Consider the following 15,155-nt stretch of genomic DNA (forward strand, 5'->3'; position numbering starts at 1 on the left):
CTCTCCTCCTCTCCTGTACATTGAATCTCCATGCTGTCTCTACGTGACCTGTATATTAATTAATGTTTCACCTTCTTTATCCTGCACATTACCCACTCATCTCCATCCTCCCGCTGTATGTGACCTGTACATTAACCTCTTCACCTCCTCCCTCTCTGTATGACCTGTACGTTAATGATGAGTTGTATCTAGTGCATTAATATGAAGATCTATGTTTTAATCCCTTCAGTACCAGCATGTTTTTTTCATTTCCAGAAAATTAGATCACTTTGGGATATCTACTTTCCAAAAAAGAAATTTGGGGGGGGGGTTTATACTGTTCTGATATTTGATATGTTTTATAAAAGAAAACAAGGAAAACAGGTCTTTTTTGTATTTGATCTTTTTTCCTTTATACAGTGAAACATAATATACTGCAATGCAAATATATCAAATGCGTATGTGTCACCACAAATTAAAAAAAAAAAAAGGAATCCAAATGCGAGGCCATCTTGGATTGCTATACAAGTGCTGGTTGACCACTGTTTATTGGGGGTCATATTATTATTATACAGGATTTATATAGCGCCAACAGTTTGCTCAGCGCTTTACAATATAAAGGGAGACAATACAGCAACAATACAGTTCAATACAAGAGGGATTTGAGGGCCCTGCTCCTTGGAGCTTACAATCTAGGAGATGATACTGGTAAGCCTCCCTTTGTTGTACACCAAGGTGCTGTGTGGTTCATCATTAAGTCCTCATGCACACTTGACATCTTGATAACGCTGGTAAAGTTAGCTGTGTAAAGTCACATTAAAAATGTGAGTTTTTCAGCTTTTTTTAGCGTTTTTGCTTTAGCGGTCAGTGGTGGTTTTCCATGTTTGCGGTTTGTTTTTTTTGCGGTTTTGTTTACCAAAAAAAACAATTTTTTTTTTGGTCAAAAAAAGTCCAAAAATGCCAGTTTGCAAAGTTTTACCTCGTTTTACCACGTTTTGCTGGATTTTTTCAGCGTTAGAGCATTCTTACAGCTGAAAAACTCCTAGAAACCCACTAGTTTGGGGGTTTATTTTCCAGCCAAAAAACATCCCAGCCAAAAACCGTTGATTACAGTCTATGTGTGTGTGGACACAGTTTATTGACTGTAGAAAAAAACATAAAACGCCAAAAATGGCCCCTGTAAAAACGTCCAGTGTGCATGAGGGCTAAGACGTTTTGGTGGCGTTTAACATCCACAGCTGTCATTTCCCTCATAATCGAAGAACTACTGAATTCACCGTTTTTGGTCTCACATTTGGATTCCTTTATTTTTTCAATTTGTGGTGACATATAAGAGTTTGATATATTTGCACAGCACTATTGTATTGCACATACATTTTATTTATTTTAGCTCTGCACTATTGTTTTGTGATGTTTATTATACTATGTATTATGGGATTGTGCTAGCTGCTATGTTTTTTGACATCCAATGGAGTCCTACCGCGTTTTTTTTTTATTCTCAGTAAAACATAAAAGCCCAGTGATTTTCTTGTCACTGTAATCAAAAATGAATGCCAATTTCACCCTATTAATGAACATATTATAATCTACTAATTTATACTCAGCTTCAGACTGCTACAGTTCAACGTTGAGAAGATATACGCATAGAGCGGATATTTGTTTTATCTCCACATATATAACACTAGAGGGCAGTAAATATTAGTACAAAGCCAGACCGATCACTAGTAAAATGTCTGCAGGAACAGCTTGTTAAACAGCAAAACCTGTTCGTTTACATGCAGGCTGGGGACAGAAAATGAAATACATAACAAGCCAATTAATGTTTGGCTAGACATGTTTTATTAATGAAGAAAACGCAGACATTACGGATGCATGCCTATAGTTAAAGAGAGGAAGGGATATAATACACAAAGTGCCAACATCCCTAACGAATACAAAGGGGGGGGGAGGGAAAATTCCTCTTTTTCGGTGGGACTTTAACGGCACAATTTACTTGTATAATAAATTTCAACAATTCAAAAGAGATTTTTTATAAAAACAGTATGAAATTTTATTTTTACAATCTTCAAAAATATAAAGCTACAATACACATTGCGGCGGTGTCATCAAAGATGGGAATGCAAATCTAATCATGGATCATGCATGGTTCGCACTTGACGTGTTTCGAGATCAACTTCTGAAGAAGAGATCTTTGTTGATCTCCAAACGCATCAAGTGCGAACCATGCATGATCCATGATTAGATTTGCATTACCATCTCTGATGACACCACCGCAATATGTATTGTAGCTTTATATTTATTTTTGAAGATAGTAAAAATAAAATTTCATATTGTTTTTATAAAAAAATCTCTTGAATTGTTGAAATTTATCATACAAGTAAATTGTGCCATTAAAGTCCCACCGAAAAAGAGGACTTTTCCCCTCCTTGCCTACAGTTAAAGGACCAGGAAAACTAACAGAAAATGAATGATGATATTCAGGTATGGAAAGTTACTGTATATAGATCTGGGCAAAAACATGTTAACAAGCTAAATGGCCATGGTCATGTCACTGGTGCCATTTATTAGCAACCGGATCACTAGGTAAAACACTGACTGACTTCAATGGCGTGGCGTCATTGCTGGCCAAAATGCTGCAAACCGTCACATACCAGCGGAGAGCAGCACCAGAGTGATGTCATAGAGGGAAATGAATGGGTTCTGTAGTGTCCTAGCCATTCTATGGTTGGCAAACTTAGTCATCATACACGTTATCATCTGAACGAACAATCTCTGTACAAAAACTGTAAATGAGGATTTAACTAAACTATCCAATTCATTTATATTCAGTCAGGCAGTACTTTGCAATACATAGTTGTTGGTAGAAGTTGTGCAATGAAATTGTAACATGGTGAGCTCAAGACAACCAGACGCTACTGTGAATTTGAATATTCCAAGAAGGCGACGATATGGGCAGCACAAATGGAACCGGGAAGATACGGCCTGCTCTCAACGATGAAGAAATGAAGATGATGGTGCAGCAATGGAGCAGTGGATCACAGAAAAACAATGCTGGATTTGCTGTGCACAAGAGTGTGTTTATTCAGGGGAAGCCAGCAAAAAAAGTAGTAGAGAGAGAGTACTGAGAATTTTTTTTACATGGGTGGCGGTTTCTTTTTAAAGGCCACTTTGTATCTTCCTGCTAGTGAAATATAAGAAAGAGGTTTGAAAGTGGTTAATGACTTCAGGAAATGCCTTAGGTCTCGTGTACACTGAATGTTTTTTTAACTCCCCTGGATGGCTTTGCTCTAGGGTAAGACAATGTTGCTTAAAAAAACGTGCCTAAAGCCACATTGTGCATGCATGTTCACGTATTTGGCATTATTGCATTCTTTTAGCCAAAATGTTAATTTATTCTATTAGAATGCATTAGTGCCCACACGTGTGAAAACACCTAAATGCATCTAGTGTTAGGGTGGATTTAAGTGCCTTTCTGCAAATGATTTTTTTCCTGCCTATAAACACTCCTAAAGCCTGTAAATGCTATGTGTTTATGGACACACAGACTAACTGTCAGAACCTGTGGTAGTGAGCCCTTGTAGATAGTCAACTTGGGGTTCTCCAGGGCACAGAGTCTAAGCCCCAGCCTGCTTCTTCACCAGAGCCCCTGATGGTGGGGATGGACTTGCAGCAATCTGGGACCAGGTCGCAGCCCCCGGGTACGCCCAGCTGAGGATATGGAGACCAATCTCGGGAGTAGAGTACAAAGAGACTAGACAAACAGAAATCCGATAAACTAGCCGAGGTCTGGATGGGCAGAAAACAAGCATAGCCAGAGAACGAAGCCGGGGTTGGTACACAAGTAGTCAATGCAGGATACAGGCGATTGCAACACACAGGAGCTCAAACAATTAAGACGTTGCTCAGGCAAAGTGGCCTAGACTGAGCATGTCTTATATAGGCAGGCAAACAAGGAGGCGGGCCAGGAAGTGATGGAAGGGAAGGAAATAAAACCCAGAGAACAACAGACAACATCCATAGGTGAGCACAGACAAACACACATGTGAAAGGGATCAGGAACAGCACTGCAGCCAGGAGGTAAGAACACAAACAAGAAACTGCAGGCTAACTTGTGATACTAACATAGAGGTGCATTTAGAGGCAGAAAAAAAAGTCAAACACCTGTAAAAAGTTGCAGTGCATGCAATGTGCATGAGGCCTTAATAGAAATACCAGGATTCTGAAATGTAGAAGCAAGGAAACTCCTACTTTACTAACAGTTTAGCAAAAAGATTCAAACCAAGAAAAATTCCCAGCTTAACTTACCAACCAGCCTGCAACCAACCGAACTGTCCTGTCTAAGAGTTCACATTAAAAACAGGGGTTTAGTTTGCACACATTTGCAAAATAAATGCGGAAGCTGCAGAGGCCACATCACAGCACCCCAGTATTCTACAGTCCTAACTCTATACGTTTTGAGAGCCTTCATAGTAGCACATGTATAATAATAGATATAGTGAGGTCAGGTATGACGGGAGGGAGCCCATCCTTTCTTAAAGGCACAGGGGCTTACTGGACACCCAGCACAATGGCAGCTAAGGTATCCAATGCACCCACTTACCAATATACCAACTGTACAAACGGCAACTGCCCCAGTCTTTAAGTGGCCTTTGCAACAAGGAGCACATGGAAGGGTGATTCATTTCAAACCACAAATAAAAACTCCCAGCTCAACTTACCAACCAGCCTGCAACCAACCAAATTGTCCTGTGTAACAGTTCACATTAAAAACAGAGTCTTAGTTTGCAAATATATGTGTAAGCTGCAGAGTCTCTTCATGGCACCCCAATATTCTACAGTCCTAACTCTATAAAATTTGAGAGCCCCCATAGTAGAAGCACATGTATAATAATGGATAGACTGGGGGCAGGTAATCCTTGAAGTATCCCACCCCTCCTTGAAGGCACAGGGGCGCATTGGACACCCAGCATATAGAACAGTGGCAACAAAGGTGTCCAGTGAGCCCCCTCCCCAGTATATCAACAATACAAATAAATGGCAACTGCCCCAATCTATAAATGGCCTTTACAGCAAGGAGCATTTGTTTGTACTGCTAGCAAAAAGAGTTCCTGGGTCATCAGATTACCAACAAAGGGCAGTGGTGGGCCCTAATGGAAAACTAAAGCCCTAACCTAAAAGGAGTAGATTTTAATTCTTCTGATCCTTAACAGTGACAGCTGGCAGTTATTCACTGAATTAAATCCATTGCAACTAGTATAAGCACGTAAAGTCTGTCTTTATTTTGGCTTCCTATAATCCTCTGTATATTGGCATTAGGGAGAGTGTCAACAGTGTAAAACATGGAGTCTAACACTGGCAACATGATTACAGGAAGAGAGAATACAGGGGTTAGATCACCTACATCTGATCTCTTTATATTCCTTTGCCAAGAAGGGCAGCAGAACCTGCATTAACTTATACTTGGAAAGCACATTTCCCTTGAAAGTGTATGTAAACCCTAACAATTAGAAAATGTATATTATACAGGGTGCGCTTGTTGGAGCCCAACCTCTGTAGCTGTAAGATAAAGGTGCCAGATGGATATCAGGGATGGAGCGATGGGAGCAGTAACACTGAGGCAGCTCTTCTTAGAGTGGAAGCAAGGATCTAATGCAGTAACAAGAAAAAGAGAGGAAGGCGCCGATAAGTGCAGTATTGACAATTTATTCAGTAAACAACGGAAAATTTGCACTTAAATACTTTTTTGCAAGATAAAAAGACTCATCGGGTGGTAATTAGATCCAGGTGGGACATCCAGCCGTCCAGCAGCAAACTATGCCTATAGGATCAGGAAGTAGAGACCAGGATGTGCCTGTGCATCAAAAATGAAGCTTGGAGAGTAGAGTCAGATGTAGCAGGTGAAGGGGGCGGTGAAGGAGGCTATTGAGCATGCTCCGAAATGCATTACCGCCCCCTTCACCTGCTACACCTAACAATTAACTTTTTCCTTTTTGGTTTCATTTGGTCAGTTAAAGTGACATGAAATATGAACAAAGCATATCCCTCTATAGTGTGTATTTGTCTCTATTATGAGCACTTAGTATCATTTCTGTCTACTGCTTCATTCTTCTGCTATTAGCATGAATCATTTCTGACAAGTTTTCCTGACACCAAGAGAAAATGGTGACGGGGAGGGACCTGCAGCAGATTGACAGCCTCAGCTTTGTTCCTATGAGCTGTGTGGAGAGGTGTGTCTCTTCCATCCAATCAGCTCTCAGAACTCTCCTCACTGAGCTCTGCAGAATGTAGCTTAAGCTCTCCACCCCCTATTATTCTGAACTCTCAAGCAAGCTTTAAAATTCACCACTTTGAACAGATGTAGTTAGAAAATAATGCAGATAAACAGGTACAACGTATGTAGGACAATTTGTTTCCTCTGTGTGTATCACCTGAGGATAGTCATTTCACTATGTTTATGTAGGGGATTACAACCACTTTAAAAATACTGTACCATTAAAAGAGGTTTTTATATCTGTTCAAAAAGTGCAAAAACACCGTTGATCCTGCCAGACTTTCTGTGAATTGATAACTTCCTGTGCTCTGATTTGCTGCTTTCTTATAGTTAGTTGTTCCCAGCTATCTCTGAGGAATATAAAACATCCCTTTTATATTATGTAGAAGAGGAGGTGTTGTCTAGTCCTGCCCTAAATGTACAAATTTGCTTTACGCGTTGTGTGAGCAATGTCATCCTTGAGGGCAGAAAGGTTGCTAAATGCCACCTCTGGATGCAGCAGCACTCTGACAATTTGTATGCAGCCAGAAACACCGGCAAACTTTCTGCATCCAGGGCTGCTCAGAGTCCCTAATCGCAAGTGACCACTCCACTGAACAGCAGCAGAGCAAGCCATTGATTCTTGAACAAGGTACAAATCTAGCTGCGCCACTACCGTGTGCATGCAGCTACTTCCTCCGCCGGCAAGAATTGCTGATTGTTGCAGATGGCCAACCACGTAAATAAAGCATTAGACAGCAAATGTGTTACTGGCAGAATCACCTGGGGAAAATAAAGGGAAAAAAACTTGAAAAAAAAAATAGAAAATGAATGCAGTCACCACATCTAAGAACTGGCAAGTTGCCATAGAATACATTTTTGTTTTTGGGCTTAGATACGCTTTTAGCATGTTTTATTCAAAGTGGCCCATAGATGGCGCTCTGTGTGCAATTAAATCACACTGTTCCCAGCATGATAAATGTATCTGGGCCACTGTACAGAACTTCAATCTAAGGATTCCTGAACTGTGCCATCTCCCTGTAAAGCTAATACGTGTTTTAGCAGCTTACGCTGGCCCATGGTATTTTAAAAAAGGTTTGTTCTATGTGACCTGTGATTGTAACAAGCTTTTTTATGATGTCACCTGTTCTTCTCCATCTATTAATCATCTGCAGAGACCTTTGTAAGCTGGCAGTCTGCTCAATAAAATGGGACATCACTATTTTTTATGGCTAGCTTCATAACCTACATATTTGTCATCTCACCCGCGGAGGAGCTTACAGACTGCTCTGTTTTCCAATTTGGGCTTATTGAATCAGGCGGTGCAAAGGGCAGTAACCCCTGGGCAGCTAATAAGATTTCTGTTTTCTGACTTCAAATAATCCGGCACTCATAGGAATATGGGGTGACCTCTGCTAGTGAAAATGCTGGTGACTGGATTCAGTCATTCCTGAGTCACTGACCTGACACAAGTGTCTGGAACAGGAGTTTAAAGTGATTTTAAAGGATCGTTTTTTTTTTTAAATGACAAATAAGTTATACTTACCTGCTTTTGCACAAAGTAGCCCTGGTTCTCCTCTTCTGGGGTCCCCTGCCAGTGCTTCCTCCTACCTTCAATCAACCCCCCCCCCTAGCAAGCCGCTTAATAGGGGATGCTACTGGTGCAAGATTGATCCCAAGCCACACTGTGTGCGTCTATTGACACACACAGAGCAACTTGGCTCCGCCCCCTACTCACTCATCACTGGATTTAATTGACAGCAGCAGGAGTCAATGTCTCCCTTTGCTCTCACTGAATCCTGTGAGCAGGGAGAGAGAGAGAAAGCAGCCTGCTGCTCTCAAGCACAGCGCTGGATTGAAATCGGGTTCAGGTAAATATTATGGGGGGGGCGGGGGTAAGCTGCACCAAAAAAAGTTGTTTACGGTAATAAAGAGAATGCTTTTAGGTAAAAACCCTTTTTTTTACAACCACATTAAACGTTGCTTTCTACATACTAAACAGATAGAAGCCAATTTGTCTACCTGCCCCATAGAAGAACTGCACAAGCGTGAACAACAGAATACAGAAGCTAGCGGAGGGATATGAACAATGCCGAGAGCCTCGGACCGAGATCTGGGTACATATAACAATTTGGAGTGCTGCAGAGGGGGCAAACTGATAAGTATACTTTGCAGTGCAGTAATAACTCCAAATATGTGCCCAGTGAAAAGTCACTATGGGGTATACTTATAAAACATTCATTGGACGAATGTCACAAGTATTCCTCCTGGACTAAATATTTCAAAATGGACTGCGCTTAGGTCACAAATCAACTAAATCCAATGTGCAATTTAAAGTGATAACAATGAACACAATTCAAATACAATATTAGTATTCAGTCCCAACATGTGAATAATTAGTGCAATGGTGCTGTATCTTTAACAGTGAACCTCCATACTGGAATGACAAGTACTTCACTGTGTTCACACTGGTGCCCCACATAGATGTAAACTCACCGTCATCTCATGACCACCTATCTCTAGGTAAGTCACACTCGCTTTTGGGACTATCCCAGTTTGTAATCCGGTCCTGATGGCTGATATTCCTTCACCCTCTTAACCGTGGTTGCTGGTAGTAACCGATAACCCTCCACTAGGGCTGCATTATTATTATTAGAAAGCTCCTCTCCTCCACAGGTAGTAATTCATATTTTCAGCATAAATTAAAACAAAACCAAACATCCCATAGTGTAAAACCGTACAGAACTTTAATAATGGGGTCAAACAATAAAAATGCCACTCACAAAAAAGTACCTTTCCTAGCACTGGGCGTATTCAGCTTTGTATATTATGAATGGAAATTAAGATGGCCGCCGCATTCCAGCATGCGTTCCAAATACCGGAAGTGACGTCAGCGAAAGTTGCGTCATAAACCCTCGACACGTTTCGGCCAATAGATCGTCTTCAGGATCTATTGGTCGAAACACGTCGAAGGCTTATGACGCAACTTCCGTTGACGTCACGTCCGGTATTTTTGAGTAGTGTTTCTTTTTGACCGAGTGTGACTTACCTAGAGATAGGTGGTCATGAAATGACGGTGAGTTTACATCAATGTGGGGCACCAGTGTGAACGCAGTGAAGCACTTGTCATTCCAGTATGGCGGTTCACCGTTAAAGACACAGCACCATTGCACTAATTATTCACATGTTGGGACAGAATACTAAAATTGTATTTGAATTGTGTTCATTGTTATCACTTTAAATTGCACATTGGATTTAGTTGATTTGTGACCTTAGCCCGGTCCATTTTGAAATATTTAAGATTTTGTGTATAGGAATTCCCAATTAGGACTGCTGCTATATAGGTATCATATATATAGTATAATGTTCATACATTTAATTTTTTCCTGAGCGCAACAGCACCCCCTTTCTTTCAATTCCTCCTAGACTGCATGAGTTTCCCCTGTATTTTCTCTAATACTATAACTTCTTCTGATTGCCAGCTCCATCTAGTGGACAAAATGCAGTATATTTTTTTTAAATACTTCATTTAGAAAATATTCTGCATTTGGCCACTAGATGGAGCTGATGATCATAGGATGTCAAAGTATTATAGAAAACACAGGGGACATTCATGCAGTTGGATGAATACTTGTGACATTCAGGTAACAACTGTTTTATACTGCTATAATCTCCTTGTAATGACCACCAATAGACAGAGAGCAGGCAAGCTGCTATTCTGCTCCCCAGAAATGGTGCAGTCATTCTGATGAACAGAAACATCCTACTGTAGAAACTGACATTTCTGTTAGTGTCGATCCCCTGGGAGTGTCGATTCCTCCTAGAGTCCTGCTGCGCTCATTGGTTCCTTCTACCCAGGGGGCGTATCTACAAATCATGGGGATGTATAGAACCTTTTTCCCTGGCTAACTCCCTCTGTAGAAGCTAGCCATTTCAACAATGACTACTTGTGTCATCAGTCGTAAAATAAAGTTTGCCTAAAGGTGGCCATACATGAATTGAAATTCGGCTGGTTCAGTAGGGGCCGGACCAATTTTGATCCATGTTTGGGCAGGGTCGTTCTACCGATCAACTTCTGTACAACCAGCCTGTTGGGTTTTTCCCAAATGATTAGTGCCGCCGGTTATAGCCAACAACACTTATTCTGACAGCAGGAAAGGCTTCCCCACAGTCAGAACATGATAGCACTGTGAGAATGATTCCCCCATACGCAGCAAATGTGTAGATGGGGGAATCAGGTAATTTTTCAACCTGCTGGTTGAATGAAAAAAAAACAATATTTGTATGGCCAGCTTAAATTAAGGACTGGCAGAAGAATTGTAGGCTTAGTCAGTCCCCTATAGGGACAAATGCTTTGGCAAAATGTTACAGTTGTAGTAGCAGTAATAGTAACAAAGGCCATAATGGGCAGCACAGTGGCTAAATGGTTAGCACTTCCACCTGGCAGTACTAGGGTTGTCGGTTTGAATTCCAACCACGGCACCACCTGCCTGGATTTTGCATGTTCTCCCTGTGCCTGTGTGGGCTTCCTCTGGGTACTCCGGTTTCCTCCCACACTGCAAAGACATGCTGGTAGGTTAATTAGATCCTGTCTAAATTGGCCCCCGTATGTGTATGTAAGTTAGGGTCCTTAGATTGTACACCCCTTGAGGAATAGGGACTGATGTGAATGTACAATATATATATATACTCTGTATATGTAAAGCGCTGCATAAATTGATGGTACTATATAAGTACCTGAAATACATAAAATAAATGATCTGAGATTTAAGACTGCATTAGAAATATGGGGTTAAAGTGATAGTAAAGATTCAGATTTTGTTTTAACCACTAGCCTACAGGGCACTTATACTCCCTTCCTGCCCATGCCAATTTCCAGCTTTCAGCGCTGTTGCACTTTGAATGACAATTGCACGGTCATGCAACACTGTACCCATATGAAATTTTCTGCATTTTTTTTTGTGCCAGATAGAGCTTTATTTTGGTGGTATTTAATTACCTCTGGGTTTTTTATTTTTCGTAAGCAAACCAAAAACCACTGAAAATTTTGAAAAAACATTTTTCTTAGTTTTTGATATAAAATTTTGTAAATAAGTGATTTTTCTCCTTCACTGATGTGCGCTAATGAGGCTGCACTGATGGGCACTGATAGGCTGCACTGATGGACACTGATAGGTGGCACTGATGGGCACTGATGAGGAGGCATTGGTAGGTGGCACTGATGGGCATTGACAGGCATCACTGATAGGCACTGAAAGTCAGCACTCCTATATGGCACTGATAGGCGGCACTGACTGGCACTGTTTGGTGGCACTGACTGGCGCTGTTTGGTGGCACTGATAGGCAGCACTGACAAGCACTGATAGGCAGCACTGACGGGCACTGATAGGCGGCACTAATTGCCACTGATAGGTGGCACTGACTGGCACTGATAGGTGGTACTGACTGGCATTGATAGGTGACACTGACTGGCACTGATGGGTGACACTGAAAGGTAGCTCAGATGGGCACTGATATGTGGCATTGATGTGACACTGATGGGCACTGAAATGTGGCCCTGATGTGGCACTGGGCACTGGCAGGTGGCATGGATGAGCACTGACAGCTGGCACTGATGGACACTGACAGGTAGCGCTGCTGGGGCTACACAGATCATCAGGGCACACTGATCATCAGTGCTCTGATAATCAGTGTACATGTCCTCTCCGCGGAATGCCGATTACCGGCTCTCCTCTGCTCACGAGCTGTCAGTGTGACAGCTCGTGGCGAGAGAAATGCCGATAACCAGCATTTCCCTGTTTACATGTGATCAGCTGTGATTGGACACAGCTGATCACATGACCGAGCCGACATCTTTGGCTCTTTCCGTTGATTGGTGATCCGCTGTGTCCGAGGGACACAGCATACCGCCGATCGCAGCGCGCTCCCGGAGCCGCGCATGCGCATTTAGAATGGGAGGACATCATATGACATCATCCCAGAACGAGAGAACCGTCTTGCGTCCGTCATATTACTATATGGCAGACAGGAGGCGGTTAAGTCATGAGGGTATGCAGTGTAGTAAATATTTATTCTGTGTTCTTTTTTGGCTATTTTAGCCACTTAAGTGGCTACTTATCACGGCGATCCCTGTGTGAGAAATTCACTTTGGGGGCTGGTCTTCCTCCCCCCCTCCTGAGCCCTCTTCCCATCTAGCCCTGGTGCATCGAGGTGTGGATGGTGAGCACATCAAGAGAAGATCATTTTCTGTTCTTTTTTGCACAATTATGGTGAGTTAAATTACAAAAGAAAACTGAGTGGTATGTAGGACGTATACATGTGTGTTTTTTGACTGTATATCATTAGTGATGCTATTGCCAATTCTTATTCATGCCCACTATATTCTGTAGAATGTTTCTTGGTCATCCTTCCCCTTCAGCATACCCCTGAAGAAAGACTTTTGCTCTGAATGGCGTCGGGTCTTTTCAGCTGAAGTTTACTCGCCCTTCTCTTTCTTCTGATTCACAGGAGAGGGTGGATACCAATTTTCAGCCTATAGCAAGTTTCCAGGCATTTTCACCATTTTCTTCTATGTATGATTTTAACTTTTGTGTTATATGTCAAACTATGATGTTTCACAACAATTTTGTAATAACATTATTTACATGTTTATATCATTTGTTTGGAGTTGCCTTAAAAGTCCCAGTACAAACTGTCATATGACGTCCTCCCAGAACGAGAGAACCACCTTGCGTCCGTCATTTTACTATATGGCGGGCGGGAGGCGGTTAAATGGCAAACATTATTCTTACCTGCTCTGTGCAATGGTCTTGCTCAGAGCAGCCTCGATCCTCCTCTTCACAGGTCCCCTTCCGGCACTCCTGGCTCCTGCCCCCTGCTGACTGCCCCCAGAGCAAGCTGCTCACTCCTGAGCCGCCTCTGTGTGACTATAACACACACAGAATGGGACTTGGCCCCGGACCCCACTCCCTCCTCACTGGCTGTGATTGACAACAGTGGGAGCCAATGGATCTCTCGAGCACATCACTGGATCGAGATCAGGCTCAGGTAAGTCTTGGGGGGGGGGGGGGCTGAGGGGGAACTGCACAATGAAGGGGCGTTTTTTTCCACGTAACAAACATGCCACAGTCGTGCAAACACAATCGCAGGACACACAACACCCAAAAATAGTTCTGGAACCATTTTTGGGCGTTGCGCAATTTTTTTTGCGCTATTGCCACACATTTTTCACACAGAAAAATGTGCCACAATCATGGCAAAAACACCCCACGTTTTCAGGAGCCATTGAAATGAATGGCACCTAAACTTGCAAATGCGCATTTTCACATTTTCACAGCACGTTTTCAAATCGCGGCTAGAATTGTGGCGATTGCTAGTGTGAATGGAGCCTTGGCTTTAATTTCAGCGTGTAGCAGAAGTTCTGACAGCAATAAATGTACACTGCTAAAGCTGGTCACATTCTAGTAGCCTTTCATATGACCATCCATGCGAAAACTCTCAGTACATTCATTGACTTGATGAATGTCGTTTGAAAGTACTTTTGTTTGCTTTTAACATTTGATTTTTGAAGAATGGACTTTCCTGAACGAAAACCACATACAAGCAGTCCCCGATTTATGAACGACTCGTACTTACCAACAAAGGGAGAAACAAGAAGTGAGAGGAAATCTACCCCTAGAAAGGAAAATTCACTCCTGTAAGAGTTGTCATGGGAAATAGGTGTCACCACTGGAGGTTTATCATCAATCCTTGCTTCCACGACAACCCAAAGTTTTCAAAATCTAGTTGTCACAGAGACAGAAAGTGAGGTGAAATCTTCTGAACAAGGGCACGGACAGCAAAACAATCATTGCAGGGGTGTTAACCCTTCCCTATGCCATCCAAAAAACATGGATAGTTGGAGCTACACTTAGAAAATGTATCAGGGCCCGGGGTCAGTAGGAGGCCCCATGAGATGCCCTTGGTACCTTTTTCATAGGCTTTTTTGAGTTTGGGCAAGGACACAGGGTCCCCATGATCCCTTATTGCCTGGGGGCCCCATGAGTTGTCAGTCCGCCCCGGTTCCAATTTACATACAAATTCAACATAAGAACAAACCTACAGACCCTATCTTGTTTGTAACCCGGGAACTGCTGTACACTTCATTCAAGAAAAATGTTCAATCCTACGAATTTGGTCATCACTGCAGTCAAAAATGAAGATTGAGTCACAACCCTAACAATTATAAAAATGGACAAACATTCTCAACACAAAAAAATCTACTATAAGGCCAATTTAAGACAAAAAACAAAATTCTTCTTTTGTACCACCCTGTCCTAAAAAGGAACTACTACTTACATTTAGTTGTGCTGGGTGGTAGTCAGCCCAGACGGATTTGTAGTTGGTTTCATCACATCATCATTCTTTCGCTCTAAACTCAGTGGAGCTGTGATTTGTCACTGTTGTCACTGTTTCTCACTGTTTCACAGTCAATCTAAAGTATGAATATAGCCAACCTAGTAGGGGGTTCATGGTGCCTGGTGCATGCTGGGGGGGATATAAATATATGGGGCAGGCCTTTTGATCTGTTTTTTTCTTACAGATTTCTGGAGCGATCAGATCTATTAGGCGTATAGCCCGTATGGGGTCTGCCATGTGCTCTGGACTTTGGGATAGGTCTGAAGTGGTTTGAGAAGCTGTCCTGCCAGTCGATGGGGAAAGCTGTGGATGAAGGCTGATTTTCTCACAGGGGCCTGGTGACTCTCTTGGACAAGATGCATGGAAGCCTAGGAAATTGTGCAGAGGGCACTGGAACCAGCAAGAGAGAGGTCTGTGAACCAGAAGAAATGCTGCCTACAGTGTTGCCAGGTTGGCTTAAAGTTTCTGATACTGTGAATCTAGGCATTTGTCTGGAGAAGTGCGTAAGTGTACTGCTGGGTATTTGGAA

Source organism: Staurois parvus, unplaced genomic scaffold, assembly GCF_062004578.1.
Source record: "Staurois parvus isolate SC_StPar_1 unplaced genomic scaffold, SC_StPar_1.0 ptg000298l, whole genome shotgun sequence".
Taxonomy (NCBI): domain Eukaryota; kingdom Metazoa; phylum Chordata; class Amphibia; order Anura; family Ranidae; genus Staurois; species Staurois parvus.